The 27,663-nt window shown below is 40.2% G+C and overlaps 1 long non-coding RNA gene across 1 annotated transcript; it reads right to left on the reverse strand.

Moving 5' to 3' along the window:
• LOC138889073 (uncharacterized) lies at positions 1 to 27,357 on the reverse strand. The gene is made up of 3 exons (XR_011406639.1): positions 26,922 to 27,357; positions 689 to 753; positions 1 to 135 (listed from the first exon to the last, which is right to left on the reverse strand). It is a non-coding gene; the product is annotated as an uncharacterized lncRNA (long non-coding RNA).
• Between the last annotated feature and the right edge of the window lie 306 nt (positions 27,358 to 27,663).

Consider the following 27,663-nt stretch of genomic DNA (forward strand, 5'->3'; position numbering starts at 1 on the left):
TCCGGGCTGAGCTCTACCCCTACCTCAGCCTCTAGCACAGCCTCGGCCTCGGCCTCGCCCTCTGCCCCTCGTGAGAGCTACTACTGGGGGCTCAGGATACTGATCAACGAATGAAGAAGCGCGTGTTCTCGGCATCTACGAAAGAACATAGTAGAATTTCAATTAGCATTAAGAAACTAAACCGCACGACATGAAAGAATAAATGTGATGTTTTGCCTAACTCTATAGCCTCTAGGGTATAAATACAGACGTCTTTGTACTGATCCCTCAGACTCTACTAAGTTTGTTTGTGAATTGTGAGACCTTTGTAACCTAGAGCCCTGATACCAACTTGTCACGACCTAGATTTCCCACCCTGGGGAGTCGTGATGGCGCCTGCTAGTGAAAGCTAGACAAGCCAATCAGCTGAATTATTTGCCTTGTTTCTATTTTTAAATTCATTAATAGTTATAGGCCAACAGTTACTGATCAACAAAATTTAACAAGCGAAAGATTCAAGTTCAAGGTATAATAATCCTGCTAATACCACTCCATAACAAATCTGCCCCAGATTGGAGTCACAACTTCACAGACTATCTAAGAGTACTACAAATAATAGTCTGAAAGAAATAACAAAATATTGCCGCTGGGATTATATAAAACAAACAGGAAAATAGATAGAGAGAGACGCCAAGGCCTGCAGGACTACCTCGGGTCGCCTGATGAACAAGGAGCAGAAATCTCACTGCGGTCCGAAATCTACAGCACTTGAAGCTGCACAAAAGAGTGCAGAGTGTAGTATCAGCACAACCGACCCCATGTGGTGGTAAGTGCCTAGCCTAATCTCGGCGAAGTAGTGATGAGGCTAGGGCCAGACTACCAAATAAACCTATGCATGTCACTAATGTACAACGGAAAATAGAAGCAGAAATATACAGTCAAGGATAGGAGGGGAAACATGTTGTGGGGAACTACCAAATTGCAATAGGAGTACATCAGTTAAATATATGGAACACCACAATTCAATTATCAACAAGAATCAGAAATCAAATAAGTGCACGGCATCACCCCTCGTGTTTTTACTCTCATCCTCACCATAAAATCAATACAAACTACACGACATCACCCTTCATACTTTTACTCTCATCCTCACCAAAAAATTAATATAAGCAGTACGGAATGGTACATCGTGTGGCACGACATCACCCTTCATGCTTTACACTCTTTCTCACAAAATAATACACAGCATCACCCTTCGTGCCTGTGAGCACGTGATTTTTGCCCTATATGAATTACTCCCATAAATTCAAAACAAAATAATTTCTTTTCATTATTTGGAATTTGTGGATATTGTAGCATTTTCTGCTAATTGTTTGCAGTTGTCTGCGCATTTTTATTTTTGTTTAATTAACGAAAATACAAAAATATGCTGCATTTGCATTTATAATCTAATTTTGCATTCTTAAATTAATTAGTAAATTAGTTTTTTTATAAAAATGGAAAGATCACAAAAATAACTTATTTTGCATTTTTAATTTTTAGTTTTGAATTTTGGTGGTTTTCCTTTAATTTGGTATTTAATTAGTTATGGTAATTATTATTTAGGGTTGATTAATTTAATTTGGTAGCATAATTTGATTTAGAGAGTAATCTAGGTGTTATTTTTAATTTTTCTTGAAAAAAAAAAAGAAAAGGGTAAAAGAATTTTGGGAAATAAAAAGAAAAAGAGAAAAATTTGATTTAAAGAGGATCAGGTTTTTGGGCCAAAATTAGCTCATTTTCCCCCAGCCCAATTAAAATCCCCAAAACTCGCCCCGTCTCAGCCCAATACTCGCGCCCCAACCCAGTTTAGACCCCTCCCTCACCAAACGACCCCGTTTAGTTTAAGTCTAATCTGGACCGTCAAGGTTAGTCGATCTGACGGTCCAGAACTAACCTCGTCTGATATATAAATGTCCAAACGCCCCTACCCCTCACTCATCTTCCTCACCCTTCAGAACTCCCTTACCCCTAACAAACACTAGCGACGCCGCCTTAACTCCCACCGCCCTGGCCCGGCGGCGCCGGCTCCAAACGCCACCAGAATCACACCACTAAACCACCATGGCTCCCTCTTCCCCAATCCGGCACCATTTCCCCTCGAATCACCCTAATCCTTTTCGAATCTTAAATCGAAGATCGGAGCGCTAAAATCCCAAGACTCCAAATCGTTGAGTTGATGAAATTTTGAGGCCGAAATCGATCTTAATCGTGTATTTTCGCTTGAGAACATACGATTAAGGCGCGTTTCGATCAAAAAATCGAAGATTCCTTTAAAAGTTTGCAAGATTTTACCCTCCTGGTTTTAGGTATGTTCAGTTTCATTTCTTTCCTTTCATTTTTTTCTCTTCTTCTTCTTTTTGTTTCATTTAAAGTCCTAGTCTTCATCTCCTTTTACTTCGTTTTTTTAACAAATTGGTTCTGTTTATGTGTTTTCAAATCAAAGTTGTTCGTGCATGTCGTTTAATTTCTTTGTTCTATGTGTTTTCAAAGAAAGGAAATCTAAATTTCTCTTGGGCAATTCTGTCTAGCCCAACGATTCTATATGGGCTCTGTTAGACGGAGGCCCAGGAGAAAGGATTCAGCCCGGTCTTGTAGACCAGGTCCGGTTTGAACCATTGGGTTAATTTGACCCATTGGTTTCCTAAGGAAAACGGGGGGTCTGGGGGGTTATTTTACTAAGTTAGGGAATCTTCAATAACTGAACAAGGATGCTTCTTAGAAGCTGGGGTTCGGACTTGTGTGAAAACCTGATTTTTAAGTTAAGGATTAAATAGCAAAAACGAAAACTTCAGAAGGAAAAAAGTGCAAAAATTGATCTCATTATGGCTGCCCTAGTAACTTGCCTATAAAGGCATTGTTACTTGAGGCTCAATTCAGATTTCAGAGAGCTAGAATTCAAGAAAAAAGACGGACAAAAATTGTTAACGTTTCATTAATTTCTTTATTGATTTCTGAAATTTTCTAGTTCCGAAATACTTTCTGTTTCATTCTGAGATTGAGTATGAATTGATGTGGGATTTAAAACTGCTACGAAGTTGGGTCCTGGGGCATGTTTTATACCATTGGGTTGGGGTTGGTTTTCTGCTGATCGTTCTTGGATCTGGGAGCTGTGTTATTAGCTACTAGCTACTGATCCTGCTTTGCTTTGGATTCTGTCTTATTCCAGGTACACACTGTGAGGCTTTGTTGTTTTTGAAGTTGGATTTGGAAGTTGAAAATGAAAGAAATAGTCTGAAATGTAGTATCAATTTGCCTTCGACTTTTCTGTATTGCTTTGGAGTATTGTGTTTATTTTATCAGTTTGTTGTTATGGAATACTTGATTCTATTCTGTTTTGAGTTAAGGACTTTGATATTTTAATTGATTGGGAAATGTCATGAAGTTTGAGGGAAAGTATTGGTCTGACTGGATCAACAACTTAGTTTTTGCACTCATTTGTGATTTTATATAGTGTGCACTTTAATGCTTTTGGGTTGAATGGGGTATGGCTGTATGAGATTCATTGGACTAACTATAAGCCATACACTTATCAACTCATTTATTCCTGCTGCTAGTCAAATGAATCTGGTTTCATCTATATTTCCCAGTAATGTGTGTTCTGGATTTGCTTCTTCACTCTTCTTTAGCTCTAGTTTGATTTCAGGTTTAGTTTAGTTTTTTTTTAGAATCTGAGTCTTGCATCAAAGTCTTTTATCACATTTCCTTTTAGAATTCAATGTTCTCGTTATTCTTGTTCACTGTTCAGTTTCTCTTTCCCATAAAGTTAATGATCAGCTGGGGTATTGTTGCAAGCCATTTTGACATGTTCTTATGCGTTATTGAAGGCTCGATATAGAGCCTTGCACTCGTTGATATCAGGCTACAAGGATCTGGGCTCTACTGGGCCAATGCTAGTTGTTCATATAAAGAGACCATGCGAGTCTAAGGCAGACTCAGGCCCAAATCACGTTAGGGATTTAAAATTCAGTTCTAGTTAACTTATTTAAATAATCAGTGATTCACAAAAAATGAAATGTTAGTTTTATTACAAGTCTCATGTACCTTCAGCTGATGGATATCTAGTGGTTTATTGACTCATGAACTTTGGGCTTTATGCCAGGCCCAAGCAAGATCTTTAAATAATCAACCCTTTCTTTTAAAAAGGTATCTTTAGCTAGTTTGGGTCATAGTACAATCATAACTCTCTTAGTATTTTAGATAATTAAGTTCTTTAATTGATAGAAGTAAGCCATACTAGATAACACAATTCGAATTCCCTTTTTTAAAATTGGAATTGAGGGGTCGTGCCAAATAAAATCTTCAAATGCATGGCCCTCGCTTAGTTAATATTTTAATTCTTAGAATTCGAGGCGTGCCATTTAGCGAAATTTTCCATGGCCCTCGTAAAGTTAAAACGCGTAGTTGCTTTAGGGCGCGTTATTTAATAATTTTACTTTCTTAAACTCGGGTGCGCAATTCATGTGACCCAAATCAAATCTTAAAACGTTGAATGAAATATGTTTAGGATTCTGGATGCATTTCATGTGGCGCGATCCAAAGATGTGTTTTAAACGACATTCAATCTTCTTTAAAAATAATTAAAAGCGATTAAGGGTTTAAAACCTGCATATATGTTCAAAATGTTCTAAAATCAGATAATTAAGCTGATTATAACAGTTGAGCGACCGTGCTAGAACCACGGAACTCGGGAATGCCTAACACCTTCTCCCGGCTTAACAGAATTCCTTACTCGGATTTCTAGTTCGCGGACTGTTAAAACAGAGTCAATCTTTTCCTCGATTCGAGATTTCAATCGGTGACTTGGGACACCATAAATCTCCCAAGTGGCGACTCTGAATCTGTTAACAATAATATGATCCCGTTTCGATTGTCCTTTAATTGGAAAAACTCCCTTTATACTATAACCCTTTACATGTGTAGGTAAAAAGGAGGTGTGACAGCTCTGGTGATTCTGATGGGGATCAAACCCAAAATCTCTGGTTCAGGGTTCAAGAATTCGAGCTTAGAATAATTGTTATGGTTGGCTTTATTCATTATCTGATTTTGTTACATGATTTGGGCCTAATGTGCTAATTGATTGTTTTTACCGCTTTGATATTCCGTGAACTGTATATAAATTATTGTGAAATCCCTCTTCTCTCTGAGTCTTCTAAATCATGAAGAAGTGTGCACTTCGTGTGACTTCTTCTCTGTTAGAGTCATATTCCAAATTTAGAACGAGGTTCGGACAAGTTGCAAAGACGGTGAAGCTTCTGTATTCCCAGTACGCTGCCCCCCCCCCCGGCTCGAGCTGTCTGCTCGGGTAAGCCAGGTCTAGAACAATAAACCCCAGGATTTAAACCTAGTATAACAATACCTCATGTCGGATCCCTAGTAGGAACGTTTATTTGCATCATGTGCATTTTGACTTTGGAGACTCAACACAGGGATTGGGTCTGTCTAGGACAGGTGCACCCGAAACAAAAAGACCATCCAGATGCATCCTACTTGCTACTTGTACATTTATTTGCTTCGGACTTGCATGCTGACCGGCTTATGAATATCGGGAAAAGTCCAGGAAAGAGAAATAGCAGTATGAGGGGTAAAAAGAGTTAATCGCCTGTTCGGAAAAACCAATGTCCAAATAATGTCAAAAGGCTGCCGAATTTTCGAGAAAATGAAAAGAAAAAAAAAAGAGAAGGCTCTTGTTTTCGCAATAGCCTGTTTTGTTTTAATGGAAGAAAAAACGTTTTGTGTTTTCAGAAATGGCTTTATTTATAAAATAAAAAAAGAGAGAAAAAAGAGACTCTTGTTCTCAAAATAGTTCATCTTATTTTCCCGAACTACGCAAATTTATTTCTCACAAGGTGTGAGATACGTAGGCAACCCCCATCGGGTCCAACTTTCTTTTTGCAAAAATAGCCCAAAAGCCCAAAAAATCTACTTTAATTTGAAAATAATCAGGGTGATGCCATTCTTGTCAGAAACAGCCGAATGTTCCTTAAAAGGGCACCGGAAGGCTATTTTTGCAAGAACAACCACTTTTGGTCACTTTTAAAGGTTTAGACTGGTTAGCCGACACAGCCTTAAAATCTTCGTTTTCGAAGTGCTGAAAGGCCGTGTTGGCAAAGCCGGATGTTTTGTGGAAAATTTTGAAAACGGTCTTTTCTCTTAAGTCAGAATGAGTCATAGTTTTCTTTTAATTAAATTCACCTTAATAAATGTGCAGGATGAGCACAGATCAAAATGAACCTTTCTCAGTCCGTGAAGAGATTCCTTTGGAGCTACATATGTGGTGGCATGATTTGGGGGACGACAGCAGGAAAGTTGTGACAAAAACATTGGGCAGTCTTATTGGGCTTTTGAAGGTTAAGCCCAGAAAAGATGTGATTGAGGCCTTGATAGCGTTTTGGGACCCAGGACATAATGTGTTCCACTTTGCGGATTACGAGCTAACTCCTACGCTGGAAGAGATAGCAGGCTATGCCGGGTTCGAAGGGAATCTCAGAAGTCAGTACCCAGTAGCACTAAGAGCAGTGACCCCTCACAAATTTTTGGACTTGTTAAGCATCAGTCGGGACATCCGAGATGGAAATTTGGCCAAAGGAATTTGTACCTTCTACTTTTTGTACCGACGATACAGGAATCCCCGTGGCTTCGAAACACCAGATACTGGTCTTACTCATGCTGGGAATCAAGACAAGTGGGAAGCTCGGAGAGGATTAGCTTTCATAGTGGCGTTCTTGGGTATTTTGGTTTGCTTGAGAAAAAACGGGAACATAGAGATGGGGCTAGTAGGGATAGCTGACTTTATGATGAAAAAAGCAAATGGGACTATAGTGCTGTTGATCTTGGCAGATATTTACCAAGCTCTTACTCGTTGTCGAGAAGGAGCAAAGTTCTTTGAAGGGTGCAATATGCTGTTACAAATATGGATGGAGGAACACCTTTTCCACCGTCCCGGATACTTGAATTGCGGTATGACTAGCCTCGAGTGCGTTGAAAAACATGAAAAGCGAGTAGAGGGTTACGAGTTTCCAGATGGTACGGAAGCATGGCATGCTCATCTGAGATCTTTGACCGCAAATAAAATCGAATGGACATTCGATTGGCTTTCAGTCGACGAAATAATCTATATGTCGGCTGAGGTATGTTTTTTGCTATTGATGGGTCTTCGGAGTATCCAGCCTTATGCTTCGCACAGAGTCTTACGTCAGTTAGGCTGATACCAGACCATCCCGCACAATGAAGATTTGAGTCAGGAAGTCATTGAGTTAATGCCAAAAGCGGCCTTCACAGAAGAAAAAGTGTGTCGGGTTTGGCATCAGTGCAGATTCTTAGGGCCTAACACTCAAGTACGAGACCTATCTAGAGGCGAGGTGGAGCCTAGTTATATTGCTTGGTATGCTAAAAGATCCCAAGTTCAACATGAGCATGACAGGCCCGCAAAGAGGCCCCATGTCCAGCAATTCACCGACGGAGCTCAAGTACAATGGGATTGGCTGACCAAAGAAAACGAGTACAGGGCTACCATAAGCAAGTTAGAAAAGCAAGTCAGAGAACTTCAATTCGAGAATAGCTTGCAAATGGCGGCGGACGAAGGAGAAAAGAAAAAGCTAGCCAAATAAAATGAGGCCCGTCGAGCTCAAATTCAGAAATTGAAAGTAGCGGCAGAAAATCCAGTCCGAAGTGACAGAGATGAAAAGCTCATAGCTAACCTGAGACAGAAAGTGAGTGACTATAGTTTCGATTTGAACAAAGCATAAAGTGAACTAGCCAAGGCTCAAAAACAATTGGCTAAGAACGCAGACGAACGAGTACGCCTGGTTAAGCAATTGAGAGAAAGGTACGACGATGAGGTCACAGGGTTGAAGAAAAGGGTCATCGCCACGGAAAACAAAATGATCAAATAGGCCAAAGACTTCAAAGTTGAAAGGGAACATTGTTATACGGCATTGGTGCAATTAGAAATAGATTTGCAAAAACTTCAGGAGCAAAATCATGCGGCTAAGCAAACTTTGGAAGCCAGGGCCCAGCAGATTGGGCGTTTGTTACAAGAAAAGGGCGCCATAAGAGAGAGAATTAGAAGCATTGCTGACTACATCGTTATGAAGTGCCAGATTTGTGAGGATATGACTCGCACTACCTTCTTTGCAGCAGTAATGACATTTGTTAAACAAATAACGAACGACTTGGATCGACTTCAAAGGGAGCTTGCATATAGGCCCACGGCAAGACCGAATGATGTCCCGCGGGCACCAGGAGCATTGATGTATTCATGATTTTTTTCGCTTGAGTCTGCATTTCCCTTTTGTTAAGCGTCCGTCAGTCATGTTGAGTTTTTCTTTCTGATAGAGTCCATCAAATTGTTTTCGAGTCTGTATCTTCTGTTGGAATATGATGTCTATTTTTGGAGTCTGCATTTCATCTTTGCATCTGTTAGTCTTTCGGAATTTGTTAGTTTTGTAATGAAAGCATTTGTTTTTTTTATGAAAACTGAAAATCCCAAAAATGTTTTATTTCGCACTTATCCACAAGAACTACGCTTGGTCTGATTCATGCGGGGTCATGATACGTAGGCAATCTCTATAGGATTCGACCGTAACCAAATAAAAGAGAGAAAGAAAGAGCGGAAAAACAAAAGAGAGAGAAAATAAGAAAATCAAGAGAGAATAAAAACAAAGAGAGAACAAAAGGAAGGAAAAGAAAAAGAAAGAAAAGGGGGAGGTTTGCAATCAAAGGTAAGAAAAGGCCGGAATGACGCATGCAACTGATCAAATACATAATAGAGACGGTTAACTGTTTAGGTGCATTCATGCCCAATGTGCGGTTACCAATCTGTTAAAGCCTAATCGCTAACAAGGTTGTTGTTTGATGTATTAAGTTCAGGCAGGTGGTTAGTTGACTGGCATTCTGGCAACTCACTCCTACAACACCCGATCGAAAGACAGGTTGAATATGGTTGAACAGGAACCGAAAACAAGTATTGTCGACCCATCGAAAGAGGAGGAAGAAATGGACGTTAATGCGATGAGGGAAGAAATGTATAAGCTGAAGAAGCAAATGGCTGAAATGTACCAAGCTTGGGCGAAGGGGCATCCACCACCGGTTTATCCCGCCAATCCTGCTTATATCCCACCATCAGCCCAACCTCTGGAGCCTCCCACTGTGAACTCATCTCCAGCCTTCCACCTCTACCAACAATGTCATGGAACCACTTCCCATACTTCTCAAGCTCTACCACTCAAACAAGTCCCATACCCTCCTCCACCAATTACACATGTTTTTGTGGCACCTCCACCTGCTACATTACACCGATCTTCCAGTGAACCCCTGTTCCAAACTCACGACAACCAGTACTATCCCCCTGAACCCATCTTCAAAGTTCCAAAGCCATATCCTTACACTCTTCATCTTGATATCCCGGCAGAGACCGAGAAACCGCCTAAAAACTCTGAGCATGAAGAGATGATCAGAAAGGTCAAAAGCTTAGAGCAATCGTTCCGAGATATGAGGGGGCTGGGAGGTCAAGTGAGTGTGGCCTATAAGGATTTATGTCTGTTCCCAGATGTTCAGTTGCCAGCAGGGTTCAAAATGCCCAAGTTTGATCTGTACGATGGGCATGGTGACTCGGTAGCACACTTAAGGGGGTTCTGTAGCAAGATGAGGGGAGTAGGTGGAAGAGATGAATACCTGATGGCGTATTTCAGCCAAAGTTTGAGTGGGTCGGTGCCAGAATGGTACACCAGACAAGATCATAGCCGGTGGTACACATGGGACGATTTGGCCCAAGCCTTCGCCTGTCATTTTCAGTATAATCTTGAAATCATCCCAGACCGTCTGTCATTGACGAAGATCGAGAAGAAGCCCGGTGAGAGCTTCCGAGAATATGGATTCCGTTGGAGAGAGCAAGCAGCGAGGGTTGACCCCCTAGTGAAAGAGAGTGAGATAGTTGATTATTTCTTGCAGGCTTTGGAACCCACTTATTTTGGTCATTTGGTGTCAGCAGTGGGCAAGTCCTTTAATGAAGTTGTGAAAATGGGAGGCATGGTTGAGTAGGGACTCAAGTCCAATAAGATCATAAGTTATTCAGTAATCAAAGCAACCACCCAAGCCATTTAAAATGGTACTGGGGGTGTGCTCGGGAAGAAGAAGAAAGAGGATGTTGCGACGATCGAGTCGGCAGCTTGGGCCGGATCCAGAAACCTTCCCCGTTACTACAACCAGCCTCAACCCTATCCCCAAACTTACCCCCACACACCATATAGCCCACCACAACACTATTACCCACCGCCAGATCCCCATTTTTCTGTCCATCACACACAAACCAATACCCAACCCTCCGCTCACGCAAAATGGCGTGCGCCAGCTCCACAGAGTCCCTACCAAGCTCCACAAAATACTCATCCACCCCCAAAAGCCTACAGAAATCCTCCTGGAACAGGTTTTCGGCCCAATCAAGCTTTTAAGAATGAGAGGTTGCAGAAGCAGAAGACTTTCACTCCATTGGGAGAATCATATACCAGCCTATTCCACAGACTGAGACAGTTGGGTATGTTGAATCCGATCGAGGCCAAAATGCTGAATCTCCTTCCAAGAAATCTTGATCGCTCGGTGAGTTGTGAGTATTGTTCAGGGGGCCCAGGCCATGAAACACAGAAATGCTATAAACTGAAAAAAAGCTGTACAAGAGCTCATTAATACTCATCGGATCGAGGTTCAGGCCCCAGAAGCACCAAATATCAAGCAGAATCCGCTGCCAGCTCACCATGAGACCCATATGATTGAGTTGATACACAAGAGAGGGGAGGCTAAGAAACCCTCGCAGACGGTAATGATGATCCGCTCCAGTGAAACCAGTTCAAAGGAAAAGGTAACCAGTGGGAAATCAATGGTCCAGTTGAAAGGGGTAGAAATAAGCCAGCTGTGGTAGCCGGGAAAGGGTCGTCAAGCGCTGTCACAGTGAAACCAGAGAAAGCTAAAGTGGTGGTACCTAGGGTTACAAGTAAACCTGTTGTGGTCGTAAAGGGTGCTCGCATAGAGCCTGTTGTTATCCAACCGGTAGCTCAATTACCGATAGTTGACAGCAAGGCAGTCCCGTGGAATTATGAACGAGTGACAGTAACTTACCAGGGGAAAAAGGTTAAAGAAGAAGTGTGTGGGGCCCATGGTTTAACTCGATCGAGGAGATGCTTTGCCCCCAAAGAGTTGAGGAAAGCTAAGACCTCAAAAGATAACCCGGTGTTGGTGAAGAAAGTCGTGACCGAGGAAGAAGCAAAGGAGTTCTTGAGAAAGATGAAAGTGCAGGACTATTCCATTGTGGAGCAGTTAAGGAAAACACCGGCTCAAATTTCATTATTGTCATTATTGATCCATTCCGACGAGCACCGTCGAGCTTTGATGAAGATCTTGAACGAAGCCCACGTTCCTGACAAAATCTTAGTAAACCACTTGGAAAAGATAGCTAACAAGATATTTGAGGTAAACCGAGTCACTTTTTCTGATGATGAGTTACTCGTGGAGGGTATCGAGCACAATAGAGCCCTCTATCTGATGGTGAAATGCGAAGATTCTGTGATTACTCGGGTACTGGTTGACAACGGGTCTAGCGCGAACATCTGTCCTCTCTCCACATTGAACAAGCTGCAAGTGGAGGATGAAAGAATTCACAAGAACAATATTTTGCGTTCGAGGATTCGACGGTGGAGGGAAAGATTCAGTCGGGGACATAGTGCTTGAGCTCACAATAGGGCCTGTTGAATTTACTATGGAATTCCAGGTGCTCGATGTGGCTGTTTCGTACAATCTGTTGTTGGGACGACCCTGGATCCATGCGGCCAAAGCAGTCCCGTCTACTCTGCATCAAATGGTCAAGTTTGAATGGGATCGACAGGAAATTGTTGTGCACAGCGAAGATAATTTGTATGTGCCCAACGGTGCCATTGTTCCATTCATAGAAATTGACGATGACAAGGGACCATGGGTTTATCAGGTTTCCGACACAGTATCGGTAGAGAAACTTCCGGAAGGAAAGTGTGTTTCAACTCCAAAGATGGCTGCGACATTAGTTATGGTAGCTGTTGAAATGTTGAAAACTGGTTTCGTACCAGGCAAGGGTTTAGGTGCGTCTCTACAAGGTATTGTGCAGCCAGTTTCTCTTCCAAAGAACCTGGATACTTTTGGTCTTAGGTTCAAGCCTACCATTGCAGACGTGAGAAGAGCTAGAAAAATGAAAAAGAAAGCATGGGCATTGCCAAAGCCAATCCCGCGTCTGTCTAGGTCATTCGCCAGGCCGGGTACCAGAAAGCAACTGTTGTCAAAGGTCCCTGGACCACTGATTGGTGCCGATGGAGACTTGGAGAAGGGGTTCGAAAGGTTATTCGTCGAGGTCAACATGGTTCAGGCTGGGGAAGGGTCAAGCAAGGCAGATGTGCAATTCGTGGGACCACGTGCAAAAGTCAACAACTGGGAAGCTACTCCTCTTCCTACCCGGAGGGAGTCTTGGTAGTGGGTTTTGATTTTCTTTTAGTTGTCTGGATTATTCCAGGGTCTGTAATTCAGATATTATGTTCCGTCCAGTTGGATGTGTTAAAACCCTGTTATCTTTATATTCAATGAAATGCAATTGTTCCTTTTCCTTCATTTCTTCTAATTTTATTTTTGTTTTCTTCTTTTATACAGTTCTTTTTATGCTGATATCAATGACATGACATGCATGAGGAATCTTCGGCCCAGTTTTTAAAGCCAATCTAACTCTGAAATAATAATACAAGAAATTGAGTGTGATGACGAGTTGGAATTTGAGGATGATGAGGCCTATGAAGAAATTATGTAAGGAACTAAGTCATTTTGAGGAAAAGTCCAAACCTAATTTGAATGACACAGAAGCAGTTAATCTAGGGGACTAAGAAAATGTTCGTGAAACTAAAATAAGTGTCCATCTGGAACCTCAACTCAGGGAAGAGATAATTAAAGCACTGTTCGAATACAAAGAAGTTTTTGCATGGTCCTATGATGACATGCCGGGTCTAATCACTGATTTAGTGGTTCACAAGTTGCCCACTGACCCGGCATTCCCTCCTGTCAAACAGAAGCTGAGAAAGTTCAAAACGGATATGAGTGTAAAGATCAAGGAAGAGGTCACCAAGCAGTTCGATGCCAAAGTCATTCGGGTCACCCGGTATCCCACCTGGTTAGCCAATGTTGTGTCTGTACCGAAGAAGGATGGCAAGACCAGGGTGTGTGTTGACTATTGGGATCTCAACAAGGCAAGTCCAAAAGATAGTTTCCCGTTGCCGAACATCCATATCTTGATTGATAATTGCGCCTAACATGAGATTGGTTCTTTTGTGGATATTTACGCGAGTTATCATCAGATCTTAATAGACGAGGAAGATGCAGAAAAGACGGCATTCATCACGCCGTGGGGAACGTACTGCTATCGGGTCATGCCATTTGGTTTGAAAAATGTTGGGGCAACCTACATGAGGGCAATGACAACAATATTCCATGATATGATACACTAGGAAATCGAGGTGCACGTGGATGATGTGATCGTGAAGTCTAGAAAGCAGTCTGACTATGTCAGGGATCTGAAGAAGTTCTTCTGAAGGCTTCGCAGGTACAATCTCAAGCTTATCCTACAAAGTGTGCTTTTGGGGTGCCGTCTAGAAAGTTGTTGGGGTTCGTAGTCAGCCGTTGGGGTATTGAATTGGACCCATCGAAAATTAAGGCCATCCAAGAATTGCCACCTTCGAAGAACAAAACCGAGGTGATGAGTTTGTTGGGGAGATTGAATTATATCAGCAGGTTCATCGCTCAGCTCACGACAACTTGTGAGCCTATCTTCAAACTGTTAAAGAAAGACGCTGCGGTCAAGTGGGCAGATGAATGTCAGGAGGCGTTTGATAAAATAAAGGGGTATTTGTCAAATCCACTTGTGTTGGTCCCGCTAGAACAAGGGCGACCTTTGATTCTATATTTGACGGTGTTGGACAATTCATTCGGCTGTGTATTGGGTCAACATGATATCACTGGCAGGAAGGAGCAGGCCATATATTATCTCAGCAAGAAATTCACACCGTACGAGGTCAAGTACACTCAGCTCGAGAGGACATGTTGCGCCCTAACCTGGGTGGCGCAGAAGATGAAACATTATTTGTCATCTTACACTATCTATCTCATATCTCGGTTGGATCCATTGAAGTATATCTTTCAGAAGACTATGCCCACAGGGAGGCTTGCAAAGTGGCAGATCCTGCTCACAAAGTTTGACATTGTCTACGTGACTCGAACTGCAATGAAAGCACAGGCCTTGGCGGACCATTTGGCCGAGAACCCGGTTGATGAAGATTATGAACCTTTGAAAACTTATTTCCCTGATGAAGAGGTGATGCACATTGATGAGTTGGAACAAGTCGAGAAGCCTGGATGGAAACTTTTCTTTGATGGAGCCGCAAACATGAAGGGCATGGGGATAGGAGCAGTACTTATTTCTGAAACAGGGCAGCACTACCCTGTTACAGCTCAGCTTCGTTTTTACTATACCAATAACATGGCTAAGTACGAGGCATGCATTTTGTGTTTGAGGTTATCTGTGGATATGGGTATCCGGGAAGTCTTGGTCTTGGGTGACTCGGACCTCCTAGTGCACCAAATTCAGGGAGAATGGGAAACACGGGATTTGAAACTCATACCGTATAGACAGTGTTTGCATGATCTTTGTCAACGATTTCAGTCAATAGAATTCAGGCATATCCCAAGAATACATAATGAAGTCGCTGATGCTTTAGCCACTCTGGCGTCAATGTTACATCATCCAGATAAGGATTATGTGTGACCCTTTGCAGATTCAGGTCCGTGATCAGCATGCTTACTGTAATATGGTAGAAGAAGAACTTGATGGGGAGCCATGGTTCCATGATATCAAAGAATACCTCCGGATGGGGGTATATCCGGTACAGGCCACAGGTGATCAGAAAAGAACAATTCGACGATTGGCAAGCAAATTTTTCTTCAGCGGAAGGGTGTTATACAAAAGAACTCCAGATCTTGGACTGTTAAGATGCATAGATGCAAGACAGGCCACAACAATCATGACTGAGGTACACTCCGGAGTTTGTGGACCACATATGAGTGGGTACGTTCTGGCAAAGAAGATTCTCCGAGCAGGTTATTACTGGCTCACTATGGAGCGGGATTGCATCAGTTTTGTGCGTAAATGTCATCAGTGTCAAGTGCATGGAGATTTGATTCATTCCCCACCATCTGAATTGCATACAATGTCGGCACCATGGCCCTTTGTCGCTTGGGGCATGGATGTCATTGGGCCAATCGAGCCAGCAAGATCAAACAGACACAGGTTTATTCTGGTAGCCATTGATTACTTTACCAAGTGGGTTGAAGCGAAAACTTTCAAATCTATGACCAAGAGAGCAGTGGTCGATTTTGTGCATTCAAATATCATCTGTCGGTTTGGGATTTCAAAGGTAATCATCACGAACAATGGCGCTAATCTCAACAGTCATCTGATGACAAAGACATGTCAGCAGTTTAAGATTATACATCGCAATTCCACCCCATACTGCCCTAAGGCGAATGGAGCAGTTGAGGCAGCCAACAAGAATATAAAGAAGATACTTCGAAAAATGGTAGAAGGTTCTAGACAGTGGCATGAGAAGATACCTTTCGCATTGTTGGGTTATCGCACTACTGTTCGTACGTTAGTAGGGGCCACTCCTTATTTATTGGTGTATTGCACGGAGGCAGTAATACCCGCAGAAATTGAAATCTCATCCCTTCGGATTGTCGCTGAGGCAGAAATTGATGACGTTGAATGGGTCAAAACCTGCTTGGAACAATTAAGTCTGATTGATGAAAAGAGATTGGCAGTAGTGTGTCATGGCCAATTGTACCAACAGAGAATGGCGAGGGCATATAACAAGAAGGTACGTCCATGGAAGTTTGAAGTGGGTCAGTTAGTGTTGAGACGTATTTTGCCTCATCAGGCTGAAGCAAAAGGAAAATTCGCCCCAAACTGGCAGGGGCCATTTGTTGTATCTAGAGTATTGTCTAATGGTGCGTTGTATTTGACAGATGTAGAAGGGAAATGTGTAGAAATGGCTATCAATTCCAATGCAGTCAAAAGATACTATGTATGATTTCTTCTTTTGATTGTACTTGTTTGTATTTGGCATATTTGGAAGATTGAAATGACGAAGGCGTTTTGTTCTATTATCTAAACACTTTATCCTTTGTTACCCCCTTTTGAGCCTTATTTATTTTCTTTCATACCCCTCTTTCGGGATCAATGGTACAATTTAAAAACGCAAGTGCGGAGGATAAGTAAGTGAAAAGAAAAAGAAAGAATGAACAATAAAGGAAAAGGGAAAAGAAAAATGAAAAGAGAAAAGAAAGAGAAAGAGAAAGAAAAGAAAAAGAGAAAAGCAAAAAGAAAAAGGGAGGAAAAAGAAGAAAAAAAGAGGAACAACAGAAGAAAAAAAAAAGAAAGAGAGAAAATAAAATCACAACAACAAGGTGATTTCTACGATATGAACTACGTTCGACCTGATTCCTTTTAAGGATACGTAGGCAGCCTCATGATTCGGTCTCATCGAAACAAAATCCAAAAATCCCCATGCAAGAAACTGGGGCAGAAGTTGTGGTTGTTGTGAGAAACCTGATTCCGAAAGTTGTAATTTTAACTCATTTGTATTGTTTTGAGCCTTTTATACCCTTTCTTTTTAACCCTGACCAGAAGCCTACATTACGGTCCAAAGAAAGACCTTCTGATCAGTCTTTGAGAAATGCCAAGTCAAGCAGGTAAATGTAATTCATGTCAGGGGCAACACTCTGGTTCAAGCAGGAAAAATAAAAATGAGAGTCTTATTGGTGAAAACCTTCACAGGCACCGTAAGGCGACGGGAGTTGAGAGAAATAAAATGAGAGAGTCTTATTGGTGAAAACCCTCACGGGCACCGTAAGGCGAAAGTGAGTTGAGAAATGAACAAATGAAAGAGGTCTGTTGGTGAAAACTTTTCAAGGCGTCGCAGGATGAACAAGGTCAAGGTTTGGGTAAAGTAATCAAGTCATGGAAATTCTGGGGCAACGAAGTACGGCAACTGAAAGTTGATTGGTTGGACAGATTGGGCCGATTAATCCGAAATGCATGTCATGATCATTGGTACCAGCTGTTCCACTCAGATAAGTTTCTTTCTCTTTTTCCTTTTGTAGTAGTCATCTGGTTTTGGATTCTTCTTATCCTTAACACGCAAAGTCATTGCATTTCATTTTCTTTTGGGTATTTATCTAAAGATGTTTCAATGTCAGTCTTGTTCAACTCAAGTGAAAATGATTTCAAAGCTCACTACCAACTTCCAAAATTGCAAAGCACGGAGTGGTCAAAACATACTAAGGATAACATGATGTAAGAGGGAGATACAAGGAATCACCGGAAGTTTCATCGGGGGAATGGTTTGGTAATGTCATGGGAGATGCAAACGTTCAGATAAAGGGGTCAGAGGTAAAACAACAGCGGGGGTATAGAACACTCGGTTTGTCAAAGGTCATGGGGTTTGAAAGTCGGTCAGAAAGTCAAAGCGGTTCAGGGCCAGTTCGGGGAAGCCATTCAGAACAAAACAATGCAGCGGAAGATCTTTAGCAAGAATGCCATCAGCTAACCACCACTTTAAACTGACAAAATTTTCTTTGATTGAAACAGGGGCAGAAATAGGAGCAAGCACCAAAACAAGTTTGATTTTTGATTTTCAGGACCCTCCTGGAAAATGCGACCTAGTTTAAAGTTCAGAAATAGCATAATCTAGCATAAATATATCCCAAAGGAATATAAGTTGGTCTAGAAGTTTGCATGCTTGAGATAAGAATCAATTAAGAGTTTTCAGGACCTTCTTGAATAATGGGACTTAGCTTTAAGATTTCGATTAGATAACAACATTTAGCGTAAAGTTTGTTGTAAGGTAATATAATTCAGCCATAAAAGTTGTCACTCTTAAGATAAAATTGGATTTTTGATTTTCAGGACCCTCCTGGATAATGGGGAGTAGTTTAAAGATCCTCTTAGATAGTAAGGTTTAGCAGAAGTCACACCTGAGAAGATATAATTTAGATTTTAAATTGTCGTTTAGTTAAGAGTCGTCAGGACCCCCCTAAATAATGGGACCTAGCTTTCAAATCCTTAGTAATACTTGGTAACATGATTTAGTTTTACAATCACATGTGTCCTCAGCCACCAAACTGGGGCAGAAAATTTTCTTTGTTTTTGTTTGTTTTGTTGAAGTCAGGAGCCCGCCTGGAGAGCAGGAAATACATTTCAAGTTGAAGTCAGGAGCCCGCCTGGAGAGCAGGGAATATTTTCAAGTCAGCAATCAGGATCCCGCCTGGAGAACAAAGGAATACGATTTAAGTTTTAGTTTTCAAATTCTTTGCTTTGTTTATGTTGAAGTCAGGAGCCCGCCTGGAGAGCAGGGAATACATTTCAAGTTGAAGTCAGGAGCCCGCCTGGAGAGCAGAGAATATTTTCAAGTCACCAATCAGGATCCCGCATGGAGAACAAAGGAGTACAATTTAAGTTTTAGTTTTCAAATTCTTTGCTTTGTTTATGTTGAAGTCAGGAGCCCGCCTGGAGAGCAGAGAATACATTTCAAGTTAGCAGTCATGAGCCCGCCTGGAGAGCGGGGAATACATTTCAAGTTAGCAGTCAGGAGCCCGCCTGGAAAGTAGGGAATACATTTCAAGTTAGCAGTCAGGAGCCCGCCTGGAGAGTAGGGAATACATTTCAAGTCAGCAGTCAAGAGTTCGCCTGGAGAGCAGGGAATACTTTCAAGTCAGCAGTCAGGAGCCTGCCTGGAGAGCAGGGAATACTTTCAAATGCAGCAGTCAGGAGCCCGCCTGGAGAGAAGGGAATACTTTCAAGCGCAACAGTCAGTAGCCCGCCTGGAAAACAAGGAAGTACAGTTTAAATTTAGCTTTCAAATTCTTTGTCTTGTCTATTTTGAAATTAGGAGCCCGCCTGGAGAGCAAGGAATACATTCAAATTTAGCAGTCAGGAGTCCGCTTGGAGAGTAGGGAATACATTTCAAGTCAGCAGTCAGGAACCCGCCTGAAGAGCAGGGAATACATTCAAGTTCAGCAGTCAGGAGCCCGCCTGGAGAGCAGGGAACACATTTCCAGTCAGCAATCAGGAGCCCAGCTGGAGAACAAGGGAGTACAATTCAAGTTTTAGCTTTCAAGTTCTTGTTGATATTCGGATCCCGCCTGGATAGCGTGGGAAAACGTTCACATTTTGAAGTTAGGAGCCCGCCTGGATAGCATGGGAATACGTATCAAGTTCAGCAGTCAGGCACCCAGCTGAAGAAGGGGAAGACATCTCAGCTTACAATTCAAGGCGACAACAAAGAGACTCCACAGAGAGAATAGAGGACAACAAGGTAACAAAGAACTACAAGATCAAGTTTGAACATATAGATAGAACTTTTGTAATCCATAGATCATAGTCGAGTCTAGCTTCTTGTTTTATTTTGACATGGTATAATAAGGGGGTTCAGTAAGCAGTAGTAGCAGCAGCAGCAACAGTGAAATCACAGCTCCATAGTAGTCCCAGCTACCAGACATTCCTAAACTACACTGACTTGATTCCTTTTTAGCCAAGGATATGTAGGCAACCTCAGAAGCAGGGCGCGGTCAACTCTTTCAAAAATGCTTCCCACGGAGTATTCAAACGGGCAAAAATCGCTCGTATCCGCTCACTTTATCTTTGCACGAAAACTCTTCGTGTTTCCGGGCAAAGAGGGGCAGCTGTGAGCACGTGATTTTTGCCCTATATGAATTATTCCCATAAATTCAAAACAAAATAATTTCTTTTCATTATTTGCAATTTTGTGGATTTTGTGGCATTTTCTGCTAATTGTTTGCATTTGTCTACGCATTTTTATTTTTGTTTAATTAATGAAAAATACAAAAATATGTTGCATTTGCATTTATAATATAATTTTGCATTCTTAAATTAATTAGTAATTTAGTTTTTTTATAAAAATGGAAAGATCACAAAAATAACTTATTTTGCATTTTTAATTTTTAGTTTTGAATTTTGGTGGTTTTCCTTTAATTTGATATTTAATTAGTTGTGGTAATTATTATTTAGGGTTGACTAATTTAATTTGGTAGCATAATTTGATTTAGAGAGTAATTTAGGTGTTATGTTTAATTTTTCTTGAAAAAAAAAAGAGAAAAGGGAAAAGAATTTTGGGAAATAAAAAGAAAAAGAGAAAAATTTGATTTAAAGAAGGTTTTTTTGGCCAAAATTAGCTCATTTTCCCCCAGCCCAATTAAAATCCCCAAAACCCGCCCCGTCTGAGCCCAATACCCGCGCCCCAACCCGGTTCAGACCCCTCCCTCACCAAACGACCCCGTTTAGTTTAAGTCTAATCTGGACCGTCGAGGTTAGTCGATCTGACGGTCCAGAACTAACCTCGTCTGATATATAAATGTCCAAACACCCCCTACCCATCACTCATCTTCTTCACCCTTCAGAACTCCCTTACCCCTAACAAACCCTAGCGACGCCGCCCTAACTCCCACCGCCCTAGCCCGACGGCGCCAGCTCCAAACGCCACCATTGAACCACCATGGCTCCCTCTTCCCCAATCCGGCACCATATCCCCTCGAATCACCGTAATCCTTTTCGAATCTTAAATCGAAGATCGGAGCGCTAAAATCCCAAGACTCCAAATCGTTGAGTCGATGAAATTTTGAGGCTTAAATCGATCTTAATCGTGTGTTTTCGCTTGAGAACATACGATCCCGTTTCGGTCAAAAAATCGAAGATTCCTTTAAAAGTTTGCAAGATTTTACCCGCCTGGTTTTAGGTATGTTCAGTTTCATTTCTTTCCTTTCATTTTTTTTTTCTCTTCTTCTTCTTTTTGTTTCATTTAAAGTCCTAGTCTTCATCTCCTTTTACTTCATTTTTTAAAAAATTGGTTCCGTTTATGTGTTTTAAAATCAAAGTTGTTCGTGAATGTCGTTTAATTTCTTTGTTCTGTGTGTTTTCAAAGAAAGGAAATCTGAATTTCTCTTGGGCAATTCTGTCTAGCCCAACGATTCTATATGGGCTCTGTTAGACGGAGGCCCAGGAGAAAGGATTCAGCGCGGTCTTGTAGACCAGGTCCGATTTGAACCATTGGGTTAATTTGACCCATTGGTTTCCTAAGAAAAAATGGGAGGTCTGGGGGGTTATTTTACTAAGTTAGGGAATCTTCAATAACTGAACAATGAAGCTTCTTAGAAGCTGGGGTTCGGACTTGTGTGAAAACCTGATTTTTAAGTTAAGGATTAAATAGCAAAAACGAAAACTTCAGCAGGAAAAAAGTGCAAAAATTGATCTCATTATGGCTGCCCTAGTAACTTGCCTATAAAGGCATTGTTACTTGAGGCTCAATTCAGATTTCAGAGAGCTAGAATTCCAGGAAAAAACGGACAAAAATTGTTACCGTTTCATTAATTTATTTATTGATTTCTGAAATTTTCCAGTTCCGAAATACTTTCTGTTTCATTCTGAGATTGAGTATGAATTGATTTGGGATTTAAAACTGCTACGAAGTTGGGTCCTGGGGCATGTTTTGTACCATTGGGTTGGGGTTGGTTTTCTGCTGATCTTTATTGGATCTGGGAGCTGTGTTATTAGCTGCTAGCTACTGATCCTGCTTTGCTTTGGATTTTGTCTTATTTCCAGGTACACACTGAGAGGCTTTGTTGTTTTTGAAGTTGGATTTGGAAGTTGAAAATGAAAGCAATAGTTTGAAATGTAGTATCAATTTGCCTTCGACTTTTCTGTATTGCTTGGAGTATTGTGTTTATTTTATCAGTTTGTTGTTATGAATTTCTCGATTCTGTTCTGTTTTGAGTTAAGAACTTTGATATTTTAATTGATTGGGAAATGTCATGAAGTTTGAGGGAAAGTAGCTGGTCTGACTGAATCAACAGCTTAGTTTTCACACTCATTTGTGATTTTATATAGTGTGCACTATAATGCTTTTGGGTTGAATGGGGCATGGTTGTATGAGATTCATTGGACTAACTATAAGTCATACGCTTATCAACTCATTTATTCCTGCTGCTAATCAAATGAATCTGGTTTCATCTATATTTCCTTGTAATGTATGTTCTGGATTTGCTTCTTCACTCTTCTTTAGCTCTAGTTTGATTTCAGGTTTAGTTTAGTTTTTTTTAGAATCTGAGTCTTGCATCACAGTCTTTTATCACATTTCCTTTTAGAATTCAATGTTCTCGTTATTCTTGTTCACTGTTCAGTTTCTCCTTCCCAGAAAGTTAATGATCAGTTGGGGTATTGTTGCAAGCCATTTTGACTTGTTCTTATGCGTTATTAAAGGCTCGATATAGAGCCTTGCACTCGTTGATATCAGGCTACAAGGATCTGGGCTCTACTGGGCCAATGCTCGTTGTTCATATAAAGAGGCCATGCGAGTCTAAGGCAGACTCAGGCCCAAATCACGTTAGGGATTTAAAATTCAGTTCTAGTTAACTTATCTAAATAATCAGTGATTCACAAAAAATGAAATGTTAGTTTAATTACAAGTCTCATGTACCTTCAGCTGATGGATATCTAGTGGTTTATTGACTCATGAACTATGGGCTTTAAGCTAGGCCCAAGCAAGATCTTTAAATAATCAACCCTTTCTTTTTTAAAAAGGTATTTTTTAGCTAGGTTGGGCCATAGTGCAATCATAACTCTCTTAGTGTTTTAGATAATTAAGTTCTTTAACTTATGGAAGTAAGCCATACTAGATAACACAAATGGCTTATGGTCCTCCAAAGTCTAGTTCGAATTCCTTTTTTTAAAATTAGAATTGAGGGGTCGTGCCAAATAAAATCTTCAAATGCATGGCCCTCACTTAGTTAATATTTTAATTCTTAGAATTCGAGGCGTGCCATTTAGCGACATTTTCCATGGCCCTCATAAAGTTAAAACGCGTAGTTGCTTTAGGGCGCGTTATTTAATAATTTTACTTTCTTAAACTCGGGTGCGCATTTCATGTGACCCAAATTAAATCTTAAAATGTTGAATGAAATATGTTTAGGATTGCAGGTGCATTTCATGTGGCGCGATCCAAAGACGTGTTTTAAACGACGTTCAATCTTCTTTAAAAATAATTAAAAGCGGTTAAGGGTTTAAAACCTGCATATAGGTTCAAAATGTTCTAAAATCAGATAATTAAGCCGTTTATAATAGTTGAGCGACCGTGCTAGAACCATGAAACTCGGGAATGCCTAACACCTTCTCCCGGGTTAACAGAATTCCTTACTAGGATTTCTGGTTCGCGGACTGTTAAAACATAGTCAATCTTTTCCTCGATTCGGGATTTCAGTCGGTGACTTGGGACACCATAAATCTCCCAAGTGGCGACTCTGAATCTGTTAACAATAATATGATCCCGTTTCAATTATCCTTTAATTGGAAAAATTCCCTTTATACTATAGCCCTTTACGGGTGTCGGTAAAAAGAGGTGTGACAGTGCCTTAATACTCTCTCACCAAAACAATGCATGGCATCACCCTTCGTGTTTTACACTCTTCCTCACCCAAACAACAAATATAAACAATAAGGGCAAGGAATAAATGAATCATAATAAAATTCCGGCAAGGGAACAATATCAAAACAACAATATCCGGTAAGGGAACAACATTAAAAGCCACAAAGTCCCGGCAAGAGATCAATACCATAATCCTCTTCTCATTTTTTTCATATTTACTTCACAACATGATTCACAATTTGAGTCAATGCTCTATAAGGTTCAATTGCCAATTTTATTTTCACAACCTTTGCTCAACAATAGCAACCACCACATTAAACATGAACAATACAAATGGAGTCACATTAATCATAACATAAGACTCACGGGCATACTTGACACTAACGTATAGATACTAGTCACCATGTCTATACGTCGTACTCAAAAATAACACATAAAAAATAGGACACAACTCCCAATCTCTCAAGCTAAGGTTAGACCAAACACTTACCTCGCTTTGCAACCAATTCAAAATTCCAACAAGCCTTTGCTTCGCGAATTCGCGCCCGAAATTCTCAAATCTAGTCATAAACAATTCAAAATACTCAACACGAATCGTAGGAACTAATTCTATATGAATTTACAAATTTTCCGGATTACAATTTGAAATTTAGCTCAAAAATTGGTCGTGGGGCCCACGTATCGAAATCCGACGAAACTCATAAAATCCGACAACCCATACCGATACGAGTTCAACCATATAAAAATTATTGAATGATGATGTCAAATAGACCTTCAAATCCTAAATTTTTATTTTTGGAAAGTTTTAAAAAAACTAGAATTTCTTTCATCCAAGTCCGAAATAAACGACGAATATTGATATAGATTCACGAAATGTAATCACTTCCGGATATGCCCAAGTCAAAATCGTGGAAAACTCCTTTAGAATCACCCAAATCCGTGCTTGAGTGACTAAAAATAGGAAATATTTTGGACTTTTCGGTTTATGAACTGTCCAGTGCAATTTTACTAGCGCGGTCGCGCTCAGGCCGCGCTCACAAGGCAGAAACTTTCGAATATGCGCAGTCGTCGCGGACCTGGGCGCGCATATGATACAGGTCCAGTAAAATAGTCATAACTTTCTGTATACACCTCCAAATGACGAACGGTTTGATGCTCTGGAAACTAGACTCAAAGAGCTTTAATTTGATAGGTTATGCATCATACAACGTGTTATATCCATGCAGATATGCTCGTCTAAAGTGAGGTCTTGCGCGTACTCATTTGCAACTTTAGTCTATTATGTAATTTTCCAACTTGGCTTACACTTAGAACCTTTCTTAGACCTCATATCACTTATAGTATGTTTCGTACACTTGCTATAATATCCAGTTGGTAACCATTATGTTAATAGATCGTCGGATGAGAAGTAGAGTCCGCCCCCAAACGCATAACATAACTTACCTCTTCTTTCGATATTTTCATAAAACACATAAATAAATATTTAAATTAAAGATGGCATTTTTGGGTCATCACAAAGCCACATGAATGCACACTTCCCAAATGATTTAGAAGACTCAGAGAGAAGAGGGTTTCGTAACAATTTATATACAGTTCAAACAGTATCAAAGCGCTAAAAAGCGGTATTTAGCACATTAGGATCAAACATGTAAAAATTAGATAATAAATAAAGCCAAGTATAACAGTTATTCTAAGCTCGAATTCTGAACCCTGAACCAGAGGTTCTGGGTTCTTGTCCCCAGCGGAGTCGTCAGAGCTGTCACACCTCCTTTTTCTACCTGGAAGGGTATATAAAGGAGTTTTTCCAATTTAAGTGACATTATTCGAAATGGGATTATTTTATTTAATTTTTCAGAATCGCCACTTGGAATAATTTGTTTGGTGTTCCAAGTCACCGGTTTATTTTAAAATCCCAAATCGAGAAAATTGCGACTTTATTTTGAAAGTCTACGAACCAGAAATTCTAAGTAAGGAATTATGTTAACCCGGGAGAAGGTGTTAGGCATTCCCGGGTTCCGTGGTTCGAGCACGGTCACTTAAACTATTAAAATTGGCCTAATTATCTAATTAATTACATGTTTTAACCTATTGTGCATTTTAGCTTAACGCCGCTTTTAGGAAGATTCAACGTTATTTAAAACACGTCTTAAACCACGCTACATGAAATGCACCCGCGGTTCGCGACACATTCTATATAACATTGTTGAGAAATTGAAATTGGGTCACATGAAATATACACCCGAATTTAGTAATTAAAAAATCACAACTACGTCACGGGAACCGTACCCGTAACTATGATGAATTATTTAAAGAACGCACCTAAAACAACTACGAAGTTGTTATAATCGGGTTACATGAAATTCACCCCCGAATTTGGGAATTAGGTATCATGACTATGTCATAGGAGCCGCACCCATAGTCACGATAATTTCATTATAATGCGTCTAAAGCAACTACGAAGATTCATTGGGTTGCAGTAGCGGTAATATAAAGATATAAGACTACTATACTAAGCTACAAACAAATAAGTTGCAAGAATGCGGGACATTTAAATAGGTAGTCTGTAACTCAGTATTGGAAATCTTACTCCTGCAAATATACTGGACAAATAATATTTTCCATTGTTTATAAAAAAATAACATTTAGTTGTACAATTTGATAAGCCTACATTCAGAATCAATACAATAGAATGAATGGTTCCAGAAAAAGTTAAAGAAAAAACCAACATCACATCGGTTTATGTTACCCAAATTCTAAAAAAATGAGCTACAACAAATGAATAGCAATTAGTTTCAAAGGTCTAGCTAGAATTCGGTATAATAGCTTGACTATTACATGCTAATCAGATAAACAAACAGATTAATGGACTATTTCTATACAATTGGCGTTCAGCACATTATTGCTAAATCAAATCCAGTTTCACATGAGATCTGCCTATTAAAAGAGAATAGGCCCAGCCTAACTAATTTAATCAAATTTTGAGTAAACGCAGACTCAACCAATTACGGAAGATAGATTACAGAACTTCTTGAACGTTGCCAGAGATACAATCCAATTTGGAGATTGTGACAGATTTATGGCAATTAAAATAAGAAATCATAATTTCAGCATGCTTTGGGTTTCTATTCAAGTTCGAAACTCCGACCTTCGTTTTCAATGTTATTAGGATAATTACAGCAAATTGTCTCGACGCCCACGTGTTTCATCAAAAATAAGCTATGAAATTCAAAGGTTAACAGATGAAGGGATTCAAACTAATTTAGCCTTCACACACTAGATCTATTAGTATAGAGAAACAAACAACTCGAGCTTCATTCATAGTTTTGAAATCAAAACAACCGAGGCATATGAACATACCTATGAGCAGAAAACAAACTGAACAGCAGATAAATCAACCGAAAAGGGTGTCAAATAAGGGCTGATGAAGCTCAACGAAACAGAAATAGCACGCAGCGATTCACGACCAGAAAAACTCAACCCTTCGATAGCTTTAAAATCTGGACAAGAGTTCTCAAAATCTCAACCTCATATCTCTGTTTTTTTTTTGGCTTCAAATTTCTAATCAATGAAGGTGTGGGAGTGAGGTTTTGTTCTTCAGAGGGATAGGAAATTAGAGGGGGGGCGGCAGTTAATGGTTGAAGATGGAGAAACGTTCATCTTTTTTGTTGCTCCTTGCGCCGTTCTCTGTTTCTTTTTTGGGGAGCGTTTTTTTGCTTTTGATTTGGAAGGGAGCAGATGGAGCGTCGTTTCTAGGGGTAAGGGATTTAGGATCTGATGGATCTATTTTTCAGGTTTTCTAATTGTGTTTTTATATGTAGGAGGTAGGGTAAAGGGCAATGGATATTTGGGTAGTGGTATTGGAATTGGTTTGGGGTTTAAAAATTAATTATTGGAATTGGTTTGGGGTTTAAAAATTAATTTGGGCCTTTAGGAATTGGTCCAATTTTAAAAAAAAATAAGACCAAAAATATGTTCTTCCTATTTTCCTTTCTTTGTTTTTCTCCTTTTTTAATCAATTAAAATCCTAAATCAATCTATTTTGTCGAAATTAAAATTCTTTATTTATTTTTAACATTAAAACAACTAATTAACTTAAAAC

Source organism: Nicotiana sylvestris, chromosome 4, assembly GCF_000393655.2.
Source record: "Nicotiana sylvestris chromosome 4, ASM39365v2, whole genome shotgun sequence".
Classification (NCBI taxonomy): domain Eukaryota; kingdom Viridiplantae; phylum Streptophyta; class Magnoliopsida; order Solanales; family Solanaceae; genus Nicotiana; species Nicotiana sylvestris.